Source organism: Calliopsis andreniformis, unplaced genomic scaffold (genome assembly GCF_051401765.1).
Source record: "Calliopsis andreniformis isolate RMS-2024a unplaced genomic scaffold, iyCalAndr_principal scaffold0026, whole genome shotgun sequence".
Taxonomy (NCBI): domain Eukaryota; kingdom Metazoa; phylum Arthropoda; class Insecta; order Hymenoptera; family Andrenidae; genus Calliopsis; species Calliopsis andreniformis.
Genome location: NW_027480435.1, coordinates 4,697,865 through 4,712,565, shown reverse-complemented (window position 1 = coordinate 4,712,565; position 14,701 = coordinate 4,697,865).

The following is a 14,701-nucleotide window of genomic DNA, read 5'->3' as shown; positions in this document are numbered from 1 at the left end:
TCGAATAGCTAGGGCCTTAGAAGTCAACGCCAGAAGCATAAAATACAATAAAGGTGCAAAGGTTTTTCCATCGTATAACAGGAATAACTGCAAACAGTATGAAAGTACTGGTCATTTCTACGTTCCGGGTAACCTAGGTTTCACTCTAGGGCGCTGCTCCACCAGATCGGATAGCTAGGGAATTAGAATTCAACGCCATAAGAATAAAATACAATATAAGTCCAACAGTTTTTCCATCGTATAAAATGAATAATTGCAACCAGTGTGAAAGTTATGGTCATTTCTACATTTGGAGCAACCTGGGCTTCACTCTAGGGCGTTGCTCCGCCTGATCGAATAGTTAGGGCCTTAGAAGTCAACGCCAGAAGCATAAAATACAAAATAAATAGAACGGTTTTTCCATTGTATAAAACGAATAAATGCTACCAGTGTAAAAGTTATGGTCTTTTCTACGTTCCGGGCAACCTAGGCTTCACCCTAGGGCGTTGTTCCACCAGATCGAATAGATAGGGCCTAAGAAGTGAACGCCTGAAGCATAAAATACAATATAAATACAACAGTTTTTCCATCGTATTAAACGAATAATTGCAACCAGTATGAAACTTATGGTCATTTCTACTTTCCGGGCAATCTGGGCTTCACACTAGGGCGTTGCTCCACCAGATCAAACAGTTAGGGCCTTAGAAGTCAACGCCCGACGCATAAAATACAAAATAAATAGAACGGTTTTTCCATTGTATAAAACGAATAAATGCTACCAGTGTAAAAGTTATGGTCTCTTCTACGTTCCGGGCAACCTAGGCTTCACCCTAGGGCGTTGGTCCACCAGATCGAATAGTTAGGGCCTAAGAAGTGAACGCCTGAAGCATAAAATACAATATAAATGCAACAGGTTTTCCATCGTATAAAACGAATAATTGCAACCAGTATGAAACTTATGGTCATTTCTACGTTCCAGGCAACCTAGGCTTCACTCTAGGGCGTTGTTGCACCAGATCGAATAGTTCGGGCCTAAGAAGTCAACGCCAGAAGCATAAAATACAATATAAATATAACAGTTTTTCCATCGTATAAAACGAATAATAGAAACCAGTGTGAAAGTTATGGTTATTTCTACTTTCCGGGCAACCTAGGCTTCACCCTATGGCGTTGTTCCACCAAATGGAACAGTTAGGGCCTAAGAAGTCAACGCCAGAAGCATAAAATACGATATAAATACAACAGCTTTTCCATCGTATAAGACGAATAATTGCAACCAGTTTGAAAGTGATGGTCATTTCGTCGTACCGGGCAACCTAGGCTTCACTCTAGGGCGTTGCTCCACCTGATCGAATAGTTAGGGCCTTAGAAGTCAACGCCCGAAGCATTAAATGCAAAATAAATAGAACAGTTTTTCCATCGTATAAAACGAATAATTGCTACCAGTGTGAAAGTTATGGTCATTTCTACTTTCCGGGCAACCTACGCTTCACCCTAGGGCGTTCTTCCACCAGATGGAATAGTTAGGGCCTAAGAAGTCAACGCCAGAAGCATAAAATACGATATAAATACAACAGCTCTTCCATCGTATAAAACGAATAATTGCAACCAGTGTGAAAGTTATGGTCATTTCTACGTTCCGGGCAACCTAGGCTTCACCCAATGGCGTTGCTCCAACAGATTGAATAGTTAGGTCCTTAGAAGTCAATGCCCGAAGCATAAAATGCAATAAATATACAACAGCATTGCCATCGTATAAAATGAATAATTGCAAACAGTGTGAAAGATATGGACATTTCTACGTTCCGGGCAACCTAGGCTTCACTCTATGGCGTGCATCCACCACATCGAATAGCTACGGCCTCAGAAGTCAACGCGTGAAGCATAAAATCCAATAAAAATACAACAGTCTTTCCATCCTATAACAGGAGTAATTGCAACCCGTGTGAAAGTGATGGTCATTTCTACGTTCCAGGCAACCTAGGCTTCACTCTAGGGTGTTGTTCCACCAGATCGAATAGTTAGGGCCTAAGAAGTCAACGCCAGAAGCATAAAATACAATATAAATATAACAGCTTTTCCGTCGTATAAAACGAATAATTCCTACCAATGTGAAATGAATGGTCATTTCTACGTTCCGGGTAACCTAGGTGTCACTCTAGGGCGTTGCTCCACCAGATCGAATTGCTAGGGAATTAGAATTCAACGCCATAAGAATAAAATACAATATAAGTCCAACAGTTTTTCCATCGTATTAAATGAATAATTGCAACCAGTGTGAAAGTTATGGTCATTTCTACATTTCGAGCAACCTAGTCTTCACTCTAGGGCGTTGCTCCACCTGATCGAATAGTTATGGCCTTAGAGGTCAACGCCAGAAGCATAAAATACAATAAAGATGCAACAGTTTTTCCATCGTATGACAGGAATAACTGAAAACAGTGTGAAAGTACTGGTCATTTCTACGTTCCGGGTAACCTAGGTTTCACTCTAGGGCGTTGCTCCACCAGATCGGATAGCTAGGGACTTAGAATTCAACGCCATAAGAATAAAATGCAATATAAGTATAACAGTTTTTCCATCGTATAAAACGAATATTAGCAACCAGAGTGAAAGTTTTGGACATTTCAACGTTCCGGGCAATCTGGGCTTCACACTAGGGCGTTGCTCCGCCAGATCAATCAGTTAGGGCCTTAGAAGTCAACGCCCGAAGCATAAAATGCAAATAAATAGAACCGTTTTTCCATTGTATAAAACGAATAATTGCTACCAGTGTAAAAGTTATGGTCATTTCTACGTTCCGGACAACCTAGGCTACACCCTAGGGCGTTCTTCCACCAGATCGAATAGTTAGGGCCTAAGAAGTGAACGCCAGAAGCATAAAATACAATATAAATACAAGAGTTTTTCCATCATATAAAACGAATAATTGCAACCAGTATGAAAGTGATGGTCATTTCTACGTACCGGGCAACCTAGGCTTCACTCTAGGGCGTTTGGTCCACCAGATCGAATAGTTAGGGTCTTAGAAGTCAACGCCCGAAGCATAAAATATAAAATAAATAGAACAGTTTTTCCATCGTATAAAACGAATAATTGCTACCAGTGTGAAAGTTAAGGTTATTTCTACTTTCCGGGCAACATAGGCTTCACCCTATTGCGTTGCCCACCAGATGGAATAGTTAGGGCCTAAGAAGTCAACGCCAGAAGCATAAAATACGATATAAATACAACAGCTTTTCCATCGTATAAGACGAATAATTGCAACCAGTTTGAAAGTGATGGTCATTTCTACGTACCGGGCAACCTAGGCTTCACTCTAGGGCGTTGCTCCTCCTGATCGAATAGTTAGGGCCTTAGAAGTCAACGCCCGAAGCATAAAATACAAAATAAACAGAACAGTTTTTCCATCGTATAAAACGAATAATTGCTACCAGTGTGAAAGTTATGGTCATTTCTACTTTCCGGGCAAGCTACGCTTCACCCTAGGGCGTTGTTCCACCAGATGGAATAGTTAGGGCCTAAGAAGTCAACGCCAGAAGCATAAAATACGATATAAATACAACAGCTTTTCCAACGTATAAAACGAATAATTGCAACCAGTGTGAAAGTTATGGTCATTTCTACGTTCCGGGCAACCTAGGCTTACACCCAAGGGCGTTGCTCCAACAGATTGAATAGTTAGGTCCTTAGAAGTCAATGCCCGAAGCATAAAATGCAATAAATATATAACAGCATTACCATCGTATAAAATGAATAATTGCAAACAGTGTGAAAGATATGGACATTTCTACGTTCCGGGCAACCTAGGCTTCACTCTATGGCGTTCATCCACCACATCGAATAGCTACGGCCTCAGAAGTCAACGCGTGAAGCATAAAATACAATAAAAATACAACAGTCTTTCCACCCTATAACAGGAATAATTGCAACCCGTGTGAAAGTGATGGTCATTTCTACGTTCCAGGCATCCTAGGCTTCACTCTAGGGTGTTGTTCCACCAGATCGAATAGTTAGGACCTAAGAAGTCAACGCCCGACGCATAAAATACAAAATAAATACAACTGTTTTTCCATCGTATAAAACGAATAATTGCTACCAGTGTGAAAGTAATGGTCATTTCTACGTACCGGGCAACCTAGTCTCCACTCTAGGGCGTTGCTCCACCAAATCGAATAGCTAGGGCCTTAGAAGTCAACGCCAGAAGCATAAAATACAATAAAGGTGCAAAGGTTTTTCCATCGTATAACAGGAATAACTGCAAACAGTATGAAAGTACTGGTCATTTCTACGTTCCGGGTAACCTAGGTTTCACTCTAGGGCGTTGCTCCACCAGATCGGATAGCTAGGGAATTAGAATTCAACGCCATAAGAATAAAATACAATATAAGTCCAACAGTTTTTCCATCGTATAAAATGAATAATTGCAACCAGTGTGAAAGTTATGGTCATTTCTACATTTCGAGCAACCTGGGCTTCACTCTAGGGCGTTGCTCCACCTGATCGAATAGTTAGGGCCTTAGAAGTCAACGCCAGAAGCATAAAATACAAAATAAATAGAACGGTTTTTCCATTGTATAAAACGAATAAATGCTACCAGTGTAAAAGTTATGGTCTTTTCTACGTTCCGGGCAACCTAGGCTTCACCCTAGGGCGTTGTTCCACCAGATCGAATAGATAGGGCCTAAGAAGTGAACGCCTGAAGCATAAAATACAATATAAATACAACAGTTTTTCCATCGTATTAAACGAATAATTGCAACCAGTATGAAACTTATGGTCATTTCTACTTTCCGGGCAATCTGGGCTTCACACTAGGGCGTTGCTCCACCAGATCAAACAGTTAGGGCCTTAGAAGTCAACGCCCGAAGCATAAAATACAAAATAAATAGAAAGGTTTTTCCATTGTATAAAACGAATAAATGCTACCAGTGTAAAAGTTATGGTCTTTTCTACGTACCGGGCAACCTAGGCTTCACCCTAGGGCGTTGGTCCACCAGATCGAATAGTTAGGGCCTAAGAAGTGAACGCCTGAAGCATAAAATACAATATAAATGCAACAGGTTTTCCATCGTATAAAACGAATAATTGCAACCAGTATGAAACTTATGGTCATTTCTACGTTCCAGGCAACATAGGCTTCACTCTAGGGCGTTGTTGCACCAGATCGAATAGTTCGGGCCGAAGAAGTCAACGCCAGAAGCATAAAATACAATATAAATATAACAGTTTTTCCATCGTATAAAACGAATAATAGAAACCAGTGTGAAAGTTATGGTTATTTCTACTTTCCGGGCAACCTAGGCTTCACCCTATGGCGTTGTTCCACCAGATGGAATAGTTAGGGCCTAAGAAGTCAACGCCAGAAGCATAAAATACGATATAAATACAACAGCTTTTCCATCGTATAAGACGAATAATTGCAACCAGTTTGAAAGTGATGGTCATTTCGTCGTACCGGGCAACCTAGGCTTCACTCTAGGGCGTTGCTCCACCTGATCGAATAGTTAGGGCCTTAGAAGTCAACGCCCGAAGCATTAAATGCAAAATAAATAGAACAGTTTTTCCATCGTATAAAACGAATAATTGCTACCAGTGTGAAAGTTATGGTCATTTCTACGTTCCGGGCAACCTAGGCTTCACTCTATGGCGTTCATCCACCACATCGAATAGCTACGGCCTCAGAAGTCAACGCGTGAAGCATAAAATCCAATAAATATACAACAGTCTTTCCATCCTATAACAGGAATAATTGCAACCCGTGTGAAAGTGATGGTCATTTCTACGTTCCAGGCAACCTAGGCTTCACTCTAGGGTGTTGTTCCACCAGATCGAATAGTTAGGGCCTAAGAAGTCAACGCCAGAAGCATAAAATACAATATAAATATAACAGCTTTTCCATCGTATAAACCGAGTAATAGCAACCAGTGTAAAAGTTATGGTCATTTCTACGTCTCGGGCAACCTAGGCTTCACCCTAGGCCGTTGTCCCACCAGATCGAATAGTTAGGGCCTTAGAAGTCAACGCCCGAAGCATAAAATGCAAAATAAATAAAACAGTTTTTCCATCGTATAAAACGAATATTAGCAACCAGAGTAAAAGTTTTGGACATTTCAACGTTCCGGGCAATCTGGGCTTCACACTAGGGCGTTGCTCCGCCAGATCAATCAGTTAGGGCCTTAGAAGTCAACGCCCGAAGCATAAAATGCAAAATAAATAGAACCGTTTTTCCATTGTATAAAACGAATAATTGCTACCAGTGTAAAAGTTATGGTCATTTCTACGTTCCGGACAACCTAGGCTACACCCTAGGGCGTTCTTCCACCAGATCGAATAGTTAGGGCCTAAGAAGTGAACGCCAGAAGCATAAAATACAATATAAATACAAGAGTTTTTCCATCATATAAAACGAATAATTGCAACCAGTATGAAAGTGATGGTCATTTCTACGTACCGGGCAACCTAGGCTTCACTCTAGGGCGTTGCTCCACCAGATCGAATAGTTAGGGTCTTAGAAGTCAACGCCCGAAGCATAAAATATAAAATAAATAGAACAGTTTTTCCATCGTATAAAACGAATAATTGCTACCAGTGTGAAAGTTAAGGTTATTTCTACTTTCCGGGCAACATAGGCTTCACCCTATGGCGTTGCCCACCAGATGGAATAGTTAGGGCCTAAGAAGTCAACGCCAGAAGCATAAAATACGATATAAATACAACAGCTTTTCCATCGTATAAGACGAATAATTGCAACCAGTTTGAAAGTGATGGTCATTTCTACGTACCGGGCAACCTAGGCTTCACTCTAGGGCGTTGCTCCTCCTGATCGAATAGTTAGGGCCTTAGAAGTCAACGCCCGAAGCATAAAATACAAAATAAACAGAACAGTTTTTCCATCGTATAAAACGAATAATTGCTACCAGTGTGAAAGTTATGGTCATTTCTACTTTCCGGGCAAGCTACGCTTCACCCTAGGGCGTTGTTCCACCAGATGGAATAGTTAGGGCCTAAGAAGTCAACGCCAGAAGCATAAAATACGATATAAATACAACAGCTTTTCCATCGTATAAAACGAATAATTGCAACCAGTGTGAAAGTTATGGTCATTTCTACGTTCCGGGCAACCTAGGCTTACACCCAAGGGCGTTGCTCCAACAGATTGAATAGTTAGGTCCTTAGAAGTCAATGCCCGAAGCATAAAATGCAATAAATATATAACAGCATTACCATCGTATAAAATGAATAATTGCAAACAGTGTGAAAGATATGGACATTTCTACGTTCCGGGCAACCTAGGCTTCACTCTATGGCGTTCATCCACCACATCGAATAGCTACGGCCTCAGAAGTCAACGCGTGAAGCATAAAATACAATAAAAATACAACAGTCTTTCCACCCTATAACAGGAATAATTGCAACCCGTGTGAAAGTGATGGTCATTTCTACGTTCCAGGCATCCTAGGCTTCACTCTAGGGTGTTGTTCCACCAGATCGAATAGTTAGGACCTAAGAAGTCAACGCCAGAAGCATAAAATACAATATAAATATAACTGTTTTTCCATCGTATAAAACGAATAATTGCTACCAGTGTAAAAGTTATGGTCTTTTCTACGTTCCGGGCAACCTAGGCTTCACCCTAGGGCGTTGCTCCAACAGATTGAATAGTTAGGGCCTTAGAAGTCAACGCCCGAAGCATTAAATGCAAAATAAATAGAACAGTTTTTCCATCGTATAAAACGAATAATTGCTACCAGTGTGAAAGTTATGGTCATTTCTACTTTCCGGGCAACCTACGCTTCACCCTAGGGCGTTGTTCCACCAGATGGAATAGTTAGGGCCTAAGAAGTCAACGCCAGAAGCATAAAATACGATATAAATACAACAGCTTTTCCATCGTATAAAACGAATAATTGCAACCAGTGTGAAAGTTATGGTCATTTCTACGTTCCGGGCAACCTAGGCTTCACCCAATGGCGTTGCTCCAACAGATTGAATAGTTAGGTCCTTAGAAGTCAATGCCCGAAGCATAAAATGCAATAAATATACAACAGCATTGCCATCGTATAAAATGAATAATTGCAAACAGTGTGAAAGATATGGACATTTCTACGTTCCGGGCAACCTAGGCTTCACTCTATGGCGTTCATCCACCACATCGAATAGCTACGGCCTCAGAAGTCAACGCGTGAAGCATAAAATCCAATAAAAATACAACAGTCTTTCCATCCTATAACAGGAATAATTGCAACCCGTGTGAAAGTGATGGTCATTTCTACGTTCCAGGCAACCTAGGCTTCACTCTAGGGTGTTGTTCAACCAGATCGAATAGTTAGGGCCTAAGAAGTCAACGCCAGAAGCATAAAATACAATATAAATATAACAGCTTTTCCATCGTATAAACCGAGTAATAGCAACCAGTGTAAAAGTTATGGTCATTTCTACGTCTCGGGCAACCTAGGCTTCACCCTAGGCCGTTGTCCCACCAGATCGAATAGTTAGGGCCTTAGAAGTCAACGCCCGAAGCATAAAATGCAAAATAAATAAAACTGTTTTTCCATCGTATAAAACGAATATTAGCAACCAGAGTAAAAGTTTTGGACATTTCAACGTTCCGGGCAATCTGGGCTTCACACTAGGGCGTTGCTCCGCCAGATCAATCAGTTAGGGCCTTAGAAGTCAACGCCCGAAGCATAAAATGCAAAATAAATAGAACCGTTTTTCCATTGTATAAAACGAATAATTGCTACCAGTGTAAAAGTTATGGTCATTTCTACGTTCCGGACAACCTAGGCTACACCCTAGGGCGTTCTTCCACCAGATCGAATAGTTAGGGCCTAAGAAGTGAACGCCAGAAGCATAAAATACAATATAAATACAAGAGTTTTTCCATCATATAAAACGAATAATTGCAACCAGTATGAAAGTGATGGTCATTTCTACGTACCGGGCAACCTAGGCTTCACTCTAGGGCGTTGCTCCACCAGATCGAATAGTTAGGGTCTTAGAAGTCAACGCCCGAAGCATAAAATATAAAATAAATAGAACAGTTTTTCCATCGTATAAAACGAATAATTGCTACCAGTGTGAAAGTTAAGGTTATTTCTACTTTCCGGGCAACATAGGCTTCACCCTATGGCGTTGCCCACCAGATGGAATAGTTAGGGCCTAAGAAGTCAACGCCAGAAGCATAAAATACGATATAAATACAACAGCTTTTCCATCGTATAAGACGAATAATTGCAACCAGTTTGAAAGTGATGGTCATTTCTACGTACCGGGCAACCTAGGCTTCACTCTAGGGCGTTGCTCCTCCTGATCGAATAGTTAGGGCCTTAGAAGTCAACGCCCGAAGCATAAAATACAAAATAAACAGAACAGTTTTTCCATCGTATAAAACGTATAATTGCTACCAGTGTGAAAGTTATGGTCATTTCTACTTTCCGGGCAAGCTACGCTTCACCCTAGGGCGTTGTTCCACCAGATGGAATAGTTAGGGCCTAAGAAGTCAACGCCAGAAGCATAAAATACGATATAAATACAACAGCTTTTCCATCGTATAAAACGAATAATTGCAACCAGTGTGAAAGTTATGGTCATTTCTACGTTCCGGGCAACCTAGGCTTACACCCAAGGGCGTTGCTCCAACAGATTGAATAGTTAGGTCCTTAGAAGTCAATGCCCGAAGCATAAAATGCAATAAATATATAACAGCATTACCATCGTATAAAATGAATAATTGCAAACAGTGTGAAAGATATGGACATTTCTACGTTCCGGGCAACCTAGGCTTCACTCTATGGCGTTCATCCACCACATCGAATAGCTACGGCCTCAGAAGTCAACGCGTGAAGCATAAAATACAATAAAAATACAACAGTCTTTCCACCCTATAACAGGAATAATTGCAACCCGTGTGAAAGTGATGGTCATTTCTACGTTCCAGGCATCCTAGGCTTCACTCTAGGGTGTTGTTCCACCAGATCGAATAGTTAGGACCTAAGAAGTCAACGCCAGAAGCATAAAATACAATATAAATATAACAGTTTTTCCATCGTATAAAACGAATAATTGCTACCAGTGTAAAAGTTATGGTCTTTTCTACGTTCCGGGCAACCTAGGCTTCACCCTAGGGCGTTGCTCCAACAGATTGAATAGTTAGGGCCTTAGAAGTCAACGACCGAAGCATAAAAGGCAACAAAAATACAACAGTTTTTCCATCGTATAACAGGATTAATTGCAACCAGTTTGAAAGTGATGGTCATTTCGACGTTCCGGGCAACCTAGGCTTCACTCTAGGTCGTTGTTCCACCAGATGGAATAGTTACGGCCTAAGAAGTCTACGCCAGAAGCATAAAATACGATATAAATACAACAGCTTATCCATCGTATAAAACGAATAATTGCAACCAGTGTGAAAGTTATGGTAATTTCTACGTTCCGGGCAACCTAGACTTCACTCTATGGCGTTCATCCACCACATCGAATAGCTACGGCCTCAGAAGTCAACGCGTGAAGCATAAAATACAATAAAAATACAACAGTCTTTCCATCCTATAACAGGAATAATTGCAACCCGTGTGAAAGTGATGGTCATTTCTACGTTCCAGGCATCCTAGGCTTCACTCTAGGGTGTTGTTCCACCAGATCGAATAGTTAGGACCTAAGAAGTCAACGCCAGAAGCATAAAATACAATATAAATATAACAGTTTTTCCATCGTATAAAACGAATAATTGCTACCAGTGTAAAAGTTATGGTCTTTTCTACGTTCCGGGCAACCTAGGCTTCACCCCAGGGGCGCTGCTCCAACAGATTGAATAGTTAGGGCCTAAGAAGTGAACGCCAGAAGCATAAAATACAATATAAATACAAGAGTTTTTCCATCATATAAAACGAATAATTGCAACCAGTATGAAAGTGATGGTCATTTCTACGTACCGGGCAACCTAGGCTTCACTCTAGGGCGTTGCTCCACCAGATCGAATAGTTAGGGTCTTAGAAGTCAACGCCCGAAGCATAAAATATAAAATAAATAGAACAGTTTTTCCATCGTATAAAACGAATAATTGCTACCAGTGTGAAAGTTAAGGTTATTTCTACTTTCCGGGCAACATAGGCTTCACCCTATGGCGTTGCCCACCAGGTGGAATAGTTAGGGCCTAAGAAGTCAACGCCAGAAGCATAAAATACGATATAAATACAACAGCTTTTCCATCGTATAAGACGAATAATTGCAACCAGTTTGAAAGTGATGGTCATTTCTACGTACCGGGCAACCTAGGCTTCACTCTAGGGTGTTGCTCCACCTGATCGAATAGTTAGGGCCTTAGAAGTCAACGCCCGAAGCATAAAATACAAAATAAACAGAACAGTTTTTCCATCGTATAAAACGAATAATTGCTACCAGTGTGAAAGTTATGGTCATTTCTACTTTCCGGGCAAGCTACGCTTCACCCTAGGGCGTAGTTCCACCAGATGGAATAGTTAGGGCCTAAGAAGTCAACGCCAGAAGCATAAAATACGATATAAATACAACAGCTTTTCCATCGTATAAAACGAATAATTGCAACCAGTGTGAAAGTTATGGTCATTTCTACGTTGCGGGCAACCTAGGCTTACACCCAAGGGCGTTGCTCCAACAGATTGAATAGTTAGGTCCTTAGAAGTCAATGCCCGAAGCATAAAATGCAATAAATATATAACAGCATTACCATCGTATAAAATGAATAATTGCAAACAGTGTGAAAGATATGGACATTTCTACGTTCCGGGCAACCTAGGCTTCACTCTATGGCGTTCATCCACCACATCGAATAGCTACGGCCTCAGAAGTCAACGCGTGAAGCATAAAATACAATAAAAATACAACAGTCTTTCCACCCTATAACAGGAATAATTGCAACCCGTGTGAAAGTGATGGTCATTTCTACGTTCCAGGCATCCTAGGCTTCACTCTAGGGTGTTGTTCCACCAGATCGAATAGTTAGGACCTAAGAAGTCAACGCCAGAAGCATAAAATACAATATAAATATAACAGTTTTTCCATCGTATAAAACGAATAATTGCTACCAGTGTAAAAGTTATGGTCTTTTCTACGTTCCGGGCAACCTAGGCTTCACCCTAGCGCGTTGCTCCAACAGATTGAATAGTTAGGGCCTTAGAAGTCAACGCCCGAAGCATAAAAGGCAACAAAAATACAACAGTTTTTCCATCGTATAACAGGATTAATTGCAACCAGTTTGAAAGTGATGGTCATTTCGACGTTCCGGGCAACCTAGGCTTCACTCTAGGTCGTTACTCCACCAGATCGAATAGTTAGGGTCTTAGAAGTCAACGCCCGAAGCATAAAATACAAAATAAATGGAACAGTTTTTCCATCGTATAAAACGAATAATTGCTACCAGTGTGAAAGTTATGGTCATTTCTACTTTCCGGGCAAGCTACGCTTTACCCTAGGTCGTTGTTCCACCAGATGGAATAGTTACGGCCTAAGAAGTCAACGCCAGAAGCATAAAATACGATATAAATACAACAGCTTATCCATCGTATAAAACGAATAATTGCAACCAGTGTGAAAGTTATGGTAATTTCTACGTTCCGGGCAACCTAGACTTCACTCTATGGCGTTCATCCACCACATCGAATAGCTACGGCCTCAGAAGTCAACGCGTGAAGCATAAAATACAATAAAAATACAACAGTCTTTCCATCCTATAACAGGAATAATTGCAACCCGTGTGAAAGTGATGGTCATTTCTACGTTCCAGGCATCCTAGGCTTCACTCTAGGGTGTTGTTCCACCAGATCGAATAGTTAGGACCTAAGAAGTCAACGCCAGAAGCATAAAATACAATATAAATATAACAGTTTTTCCATCGTATAAAACGAATAATTGCTACCAGTGTAAAAGTTATGGTCTTTTCTACGTTCCGGGCAACCTAGGCTTCACCCTAGGGCGTTGCTCCAACAGATTGAATAGTTAGGGCCTTAGAAGTCAACGCCCGAAGCATAAAAGGCAACAAAAATACAACAGTTTTTCCATCGTATAACAAGATTAATTGCAACCAGTTTGAAAGTGATGGTCATTTCGACGTTCCGGGCAACCTAGGCTTCACTCTAGGTCGTTACTCCACCAGATCGAATAGTTAGGGTCTTAGAAGTCAACGCCCGAAGCATAAAATACAAAATAAATGGAACAGTTTTTCCATCGTATAAAACGAATAATTGCTACCAGTGTGAAAGTTATGGTCATTTCTACTTTCCGGGCAAGCTACGCTTTACCCTAGGTCGTTGTTCCACCAGATGGAATAGTTACGGCCTAAGAAGTCAACGCTAGAAGCATAAAATACGATATAAATACAACAGCTTATCCATCGTATAAAACGAATAATTGCAACCAGTGTGAAAGTTATGGTAATTTCTACGTTCCGGGCAACCTAGACTTCACTCTATGGCGTTCATCCACCACATCGAATAGCTACGGCCTCAGAAGTCAACGCGTGAAGCATAAAATACAATAAAAATACAACAGTCTTTCCATCCTATAACAGGAATAATTGCAACCCGTGTGAAAGTGATGGTCATTTCTACGTTCCAGGCATCCTAGGCTTCACTCTAGGGTGTTGTTCCACCAGATCGAATAGTTAGGACCTAAGAAGTCAACGCCGGAAGCATAAAATACAATATAAATATAACAGTTTTTCCATCGTATAAAACGAATAATTGCTACCAGTGTAAAAGTTATGGTCTTTTCTACGTTCCGGGCAACCTAGGCTTCACCCTAGGGCGTTGCTCCAACAGATTGAATAGTTAGGGCCTTAGAAGTCAACGCCCGAAGCATAAAAGGCAACAAAAATACAACAGTTTTTCCATCGTATAACAGGATTAATTGCAACCAGTTTGAAAGTGATGGTCATTTCGACGTTCCGGGCAACCTAGGCTTCACTCTAGGTCGTTACTCCACCAGATCGAATAGTTAGGGTCTTAGAAGTCAACGCCCGAAGCATAAAATACAAAATAAATGGAACAGTTTTTCCATCGTATAAAACGAATAATTGCTACCAGTGTGAAAGTTATGGTCATTTCTACTTTCCGGGCAAACTACGCTTCACCCTAGGGCGCTGTTCCACCAGATGGAATAGTTAGGGCCTAAGAAGTCAACGCCAGAAGCATAAAATACGATATAAATACAACAGCTTTTCCATCGTATAAAACGAATAATTGCAACCAGTGTGAAAGTTATGGTCATTTCTACGTTCCGGGCAACCTAGGCTTCACCCAATGGCGTTGCTCCAACAGATTGAATAGTTAGGTCCTTAAAAGTCAATGCCCGAAGCATAAAATGCAATAAATATACAACAGCATTGCCATCGTATAAAAGTAATAATTGCAAACAGTGTGAAAGATATGGACATTTCTACGTTCCGGGCAACCTAGGCTTCACTCTATGGCGTTCATCCACCACATCGAATAGCTACGGCCTCAGAAGTCAACGCGTGAAGCATAAAATACAATAAAAATACAACAGTCTTTCCATCCTATAACAGGAATAATTGCAACCCGTGTGAAAGTGATGGTCATTTCTACGTTCCAGGCAACCTAGGCTTCACTCTAGGGTGTTGTTCCACCAGATCGAATAGTTAGGGCCTAAGAAGTTAACGCCAGAAGCATAAAATACGATATAAATACAACAGCTTTTCCATCGTATAAAACGAATAATTGCA